This window comes from Sylvia atricapilla, chromosome 10 (assembly GCF_009819655.1).
Source record: "Sylvia atricapilla isolate bSylAtr1 chromosome 10, bSylAtr1.pri, whole genome shotgun sequence".
Classification (NCBI taxonomy): domain Eukaryota; kingdom Metazoa; phylum Chordata; class Aves; order Passeriformes; family Sylviidae; genus Sylvia; species Sylvia atricapilla.
In genome coordinates, this window is record NC_089149.1 from 4,117,621 (window position 1) to 4,123,656 (window position 6,036).

Here is a 6,036-nt window from a genome sequence, read left to right on the forward strand (position 1 = left end):
AAGCGAGGCCACAACACGCCGATTTTAATGCAAAAACAGTATGTTTTGCTGAGACAGAAAAACGGACACTTTTCGAAAGGTAAGTTTCACAGAATCGCGGAATGGTTTGGGTTGGAGGGACCCTAAAGATCATCTCGTCCCACCTCCTGCCATGGCAGGGTCACCTTCCAATAAACCAGCTTGCCTCAAGCCCCATCCAACCTGGCCTTGAGCAGGGATGGGGCAGCCACAACCTCTATGTGCATCTCACCAACCCTACAGTAAAGAATTTCTTCTTAATATCTAATCTTAGTTTGTAGCATTTGCTACTACTTGATGCAATCTCTTGAGAGATGTAGATTATATCTTTCTAAGATCCATCAAAAGCAGCAATAAAGAACAATTTAGGAATACATCCAAGATTTCCAGCCAGCTACACAGGACCAGCACCACCTCCCTCAGCCTCATGGCCCAGGACTGAAAATGCTGGCTGACCCTGGACACTGAGCAAAACCTGCTCTTGGCAAAAAATCACCAGTGAAATGTTCTGTTTGTGGAGAGAGGGAAAGGACACAGGAAAAAAAATCCTTTTAATAGTAATACTTCACAGAATACAGCAAGAACCAAGAAAGAAACTACCTATTTAGGCACCTCAAATGACCCTCCCCAGTCTCATGTGACTTCCCTCTATTGCAGAGCACAAAATGTCAAAACTGAAATGAATCACAAACCTCAATATATGTTTATGGGGGTCTTTACTGCCGTTCCTTTTTCAGTCTTGGTATTATGATTAACAGGAAATCGCATAGTAGCTGTTTATTGCTTTCCAAAGGATGCCAGAAAAAGGGAGGGATGAGAAGATGTGTGTCGTTCTTACCATAAAGAGGGGCTCAGAGAAATAATCAGAGAGAGCTGCAGTGTACTAGAAAAAAACCAGCCATGCCAAGTCCTTAACAAACTACCCATTGGATGCTGCATCAAATGAGAATATATAATCAGGAGTTTCAACTCATGCAGCTGGAAGCAGAACAGGACACTGCCAGGCTGCCACCCTCACCTCCCAAAATACAACTACTCTGCAGAGGGCTGCAGCTCCTGGAGACTGCAACACCTGAACTGTCAAACAGACACGGTCACCTGAAGACCCACCCTTGTATTGAACATTTGCATGGACTGTGCCATCAAAGAAAATTCCTGGCAATCAAGGATGCCTTAAAAGCAGAGATCCCTGCTTTTAGAACTGAAGAAAAAATATGATTTGTTGTTAAAAATGCAAGTCTGTTGTGCATTACTGATGCCACTTGTGTACCTACATCAGGGCACACATGGGTTACCAATCTAACTGCAATAAACCCAACATCATATCTAAAACCACCTTATATTAATTTCACATAATGAAAAGTATCTTCAAAAAAAAAAAATCCTGTCTCCTCCAGTGGACCTTAAAAGCACCTCAAAATATTTACACCTACAACTTGTCTAGCTAGTTTTTGCAGAGTTATGCAACCAGTTAAACTAGCTTAAAGCATTAGATATCTCATTTCCTTCATTCTCAGCCACATTTTTGGTGTTATAAGCAAGATGTGCAACATATCCCACTTAGTAACTATTCCATCACAAGTTTACTCCATGAGAACTGTTAATACTTTCGCTCAAAATTATTTCAAAAATAATATTGTCATTGCTCAGGTTGTTCTTAGAAAGGATGTATAATGAAAAAAAGGATGTAAAGAGCTCCTGAATTTTTGCTCAGCATCTCCATCTCTCCTCTGACACCTCACCTCGTGCAGGCATCAGATGCTAACCTGCAAGAAAATTAATTTTGTTTAATGATGAAGATCTGGCAATGATGCTCCCTGAGCAACTTTAACTCAAAACAATCTCTGTAATGCAAAGCAAGTTTTAGAAAACACACTGACTTGAAACAACCACTATGCATTTAAGTGAGCCCAAAATACAAAGCAGAACAAAAAACTATATTGAAAATATTTATTTATTCAAGCAGTAACAGTACAAGACACCATATAACTCAAAGTTACATTGTGAATAAGGTAAATAGCCCAAAGTTTTGTTTCTTTATAGCTTTCTTGGTCAGAGCAACCACCTGAACTAAAAAAGTACCCGCTATTCTACATCAATTAACAAACTACCCTCACAATGGTTACAAGAACACCATTACTCACGTTTTGGAAAGTTTTGGTAAATGCCATGGTAATAACAAACCCTGCTGACAAACCATATCCACAACCACAATCATCCACAACCACACGGTTTATTCTTTTTTTTCCTTCAATCCACAACCTCTCCCTGCAACTCCAAAGGGCCAAATCACAAAAAAAAAACCTCAAACTAAATAAAATTTTCCTCCAAGCCTAACCCCAACAGGCATTTCGGTAGGTGACAGGGGGCTCCGAAATAATAATAAAATAGTAATATTAACGGAGGTACGCTCTGTGGGAGTACACCCCACAGCACGCGGAGCTCCCGCCCCGCGCTGAGCGGCCCCGGTGTCCCCTCGCCCAGGCCGGGCTGACCCACCCTCAGCCCCCGCCTCGCCCAGCCCGGCCCCGCCACCGCCCCCTCAGGACAGCCAAGGCGGGCGGGCGGGAGGGGCCGAGCCCGGCGCCGGGGCGCGGTCAGGGTTGCGTGTTCCCCGCCCCCGCGGCGCGGCCGGGGCCCCGCGGCTGCCGCTGCCCCGCGCTCCGCGCTCCCCGCCGGGACACTCGCCTGGGACGCGCCGCTCAAGGCGCCGCCGCCGCCATTTTCTCGCCTCTCTCGCGGGGGAGGCGCCGCGCGCGCGCGGGGCGCGGCCGCCGCCGCGCACGTGACGGGGCCCGCCGCCATGTTGGCGGCCCCCGTGAGGGGCCGGGCTGAGGGAGAGCACGGCGGGGCCGGGGAATGGCGATAGGCGGTGTTTTCAGCCCAGATCACCTAGCGACTTCTACGTATAATAGAACAGGGAGCCTCTGTGAAGTGCCTCCTGCATTTAGCAGCTGTTGCTCAGACGCTGTCAGCGTTGCATTCATCCTTAAACACGGTGAGAGAGCATCTCAGCTTTCCTTTCTGAGGCTCTGCTTGCTTCTTTCCATCCTTCTTGCCGCTCACCAGCTCAAAGCACTGCGTGAATATGAGTTAAAGTAATTACCTCTGGTCTCTCTTGAATCACGCCTGGTTGTTTTAGCACCTGATACATACGCATCTACAAATCTATAAGTACAGGAAGCCGGTATTTGGATGACTATGGGAGGTATTTTCAGGCTAAATCCTCGGTGACTACCACGCCTCAGAGAATTCAAGTATCTGGACAATGCACTCAGGCACATGGTGTGGCTCTCGGAGATGTTCTGTGGAGGGCTAAAAGTTGGACTTGATGATCCCGATATTTCTTAGGCAATCACCACAGGAGCCAGGCTGGGATATCCTCAGGGAAGAGTCAGGGATGTGGGGGCCACACTGGGGGATCCCAGAATGGACTTGTGGAATTCCATTTGGAATGGAAGCACGTTTGATGCAGACTGCACAGAGAAGTGGTAGAGTCCCCATCCCTGGAGCTGTTCAAGGAACAACTGGACATTCAGTGCTCTGTTCTGGTTGAGAAGGTGGGGATTGATCAAAAGTTGGGACTCAATGATTTTGGAGGTCTTTTTCCAGCCTAAATGATTCTTGGGTTCTAAGAAGGGGGGGAAATTGCCAGATACCTAACAGGTAGTTGGGATAGCTAAGTTCTTTGCAAAGAAAAGAGACTCAGCAAGTGTCTAACAAAACAAATACCTGCCAAGGCATTAGAGATGAGCTTAAACTGTTGACAGATGGGATGTCTGTGACAAGTAGTGACAATTCCACAGGTGTAGTGAGGATGCCTCATTTCTCTAAAAGATGACATAATTCAGCAGGAGAAAATGGGAAGTTTCATAGGTTAAAAATGAAGGTGTAGGGAAAATGATGGCCCATTTTGAAATACTCTTGGAAATCCTCTAGGAAACAGAAAACGTCTTGGAAGTCTTGGTCAATGTAAGGGTGAGTTCAGATACACCGAGGTATGTCCTGCTGTACAAATGCATCCAAGACTGTGTGGATGCTGGTAGAGCAAATAACTTGTTTCTGACTTAAAAAAAACAAACCACTGCAGGAAAGACAGGTAGCATGACCAAAAAAAATTGTACTTTGTAGCCATAATCAAGGTAAACAGTAAATAAGGCTTTATCACAATCACAGGAGGAACCAAGTGTGTTGATTGGAAAGAGCAGATCTCATGTAACTAAGAGCTGAACTCTATGATGCTCCAATAAAAACACCCAGATGTGATGCTGACAGGAGGAGGCTGTGGGGAAAAGGAATTGTTTTACCACAATTGAAGGAACCAAAGGTTCTCGTTTTCTTAGAACTGCTGGAAGCATCAATCTGTTCAGGAAGTCGTGGGCAACAAATGAGTGTTGTCAAAAAAGCTATTGATGTTAAAAAGGCAAAGCTGGGAGCAAACACTGCTTGCAGTGATAAGGTGGCTTATGATTCACAGCTTTAATAAAATACCTTTTGTTAATCACCTTCCTTCACCCCCCTAGTTGAAACACATCCTTCATGTTACTTTCTTTAAAAGTATCTCAGCCACTTGATAAAAGGAAATTAAAGCTTCTCCTGAAATGAACACACTGTCTTGTGGGCTGTGCACATTGCAGGGAGTCTTCAGAATTCCCACAGAAAACACTTTGGTCAGCAGTCTTTTTAAGGAACGCCTTGCCATCGCCTCTGAACAGCTCCTGTTGCTCCTCAGCTCTGTGCCTGCTGCTAAAGGGCAGTGTGCTGCTTTTGCCGTGGATTTGTGTTAAAATCCTGAATTTTCTGTCACCTCCCAAACTGGGTTGGCAGCGACCACAACAGTGGAGGAGTCGTGGTGTGAACAGATTGTCAAGGCGCAGTTAGATGTGTCCGGTGCTGGTTTTCCTAATGCTGGGATGGGTTCAGTTTTATGTAACAGCTCAGATGGACAGCCTGCTCCATGGGTGGACAGCATCTTAAGAACTACCACTATGGGCATCTTTGGTTCTTTCAGCCTTAGGACAAGGATAATTGCAGAATGGTTGGGGTTGGAAGGGCGGCCTCAGATGCCACCCACTTCCAACCCTTCCATAGGCAGGGACACTTTGCATTAGACCAGGCTGCTCCAAGCCCCATCCAACCTGGTGAGTCTGGGACACTTCCAGGGATGGGGCAGCCACAGATTCTCTGATTAATGTGTGTGAGGGCCTCATCACCGTCACAGGGAAGAATTTCTTCCTAATATCTAATCTAAACGTTCTCTCTTTAAAGCCATTCTTTCTTGTTCTGTCATCCCATGCCCTTGTCCAAGCCCCTCGCCGGCCCTCTTGGAGACGCCTTTAAGCACTGGAGGGGGCTCTAAGGTTTCCCTGGAGCCTTCCTGTCTCTAGGCTGAACAACCTCTCAGCCTGTCTGCAGAGCAGAGGAGCTTCGATTCTTGAAGCCTCTCCTTTGCCTCCTCTGGCCTCGTTCCAGCAGCAACACATTCTTCTGTGGATGGACCAGACCTCAGAGCAGGGCCCCAGCACTGCAAGTGTTCAGTATGAGGTGGAGACTCCCCTGCTGTCCACGCTGTTAGGGATCAGCCCCATCGGTACTTGGGTAGAGCAAGGTTTCCTCCTTGGCTCCCTATCAGGGCAGCCACCCGCGGCTGAGGCATCCCACAGCCCGCATCGCGCTCCGCTCCCGCCGCGCCGGCGCCACGGCCGCCCGCAGCCCCGCCATGCTTCGCGCTGGGCCGTACCAAGTGTGGGTGAGGGACGGACACACACCGCGGTATCGCCCCCGTTCTGGACGCGGCGGCGGGAGCGGAGGTTCCTGCGTGCGCGCTCGTACCCGTCTGACCGGGAGCGGCCGCTGCGGCGGCTCCGCTACGGGGCTGCCGCTTACCTGGGTGCCGCCGCCGCCGCCGCTGTCCCCCCTCCGTTGCGGCGTGGAGCATCCCGCTCCGCAGGTGTGGAGTCCCGTCGGAGAGAGCCCATGTAGAGCGCGGGGGGACGCGCACGGGACTGACACCCGCAT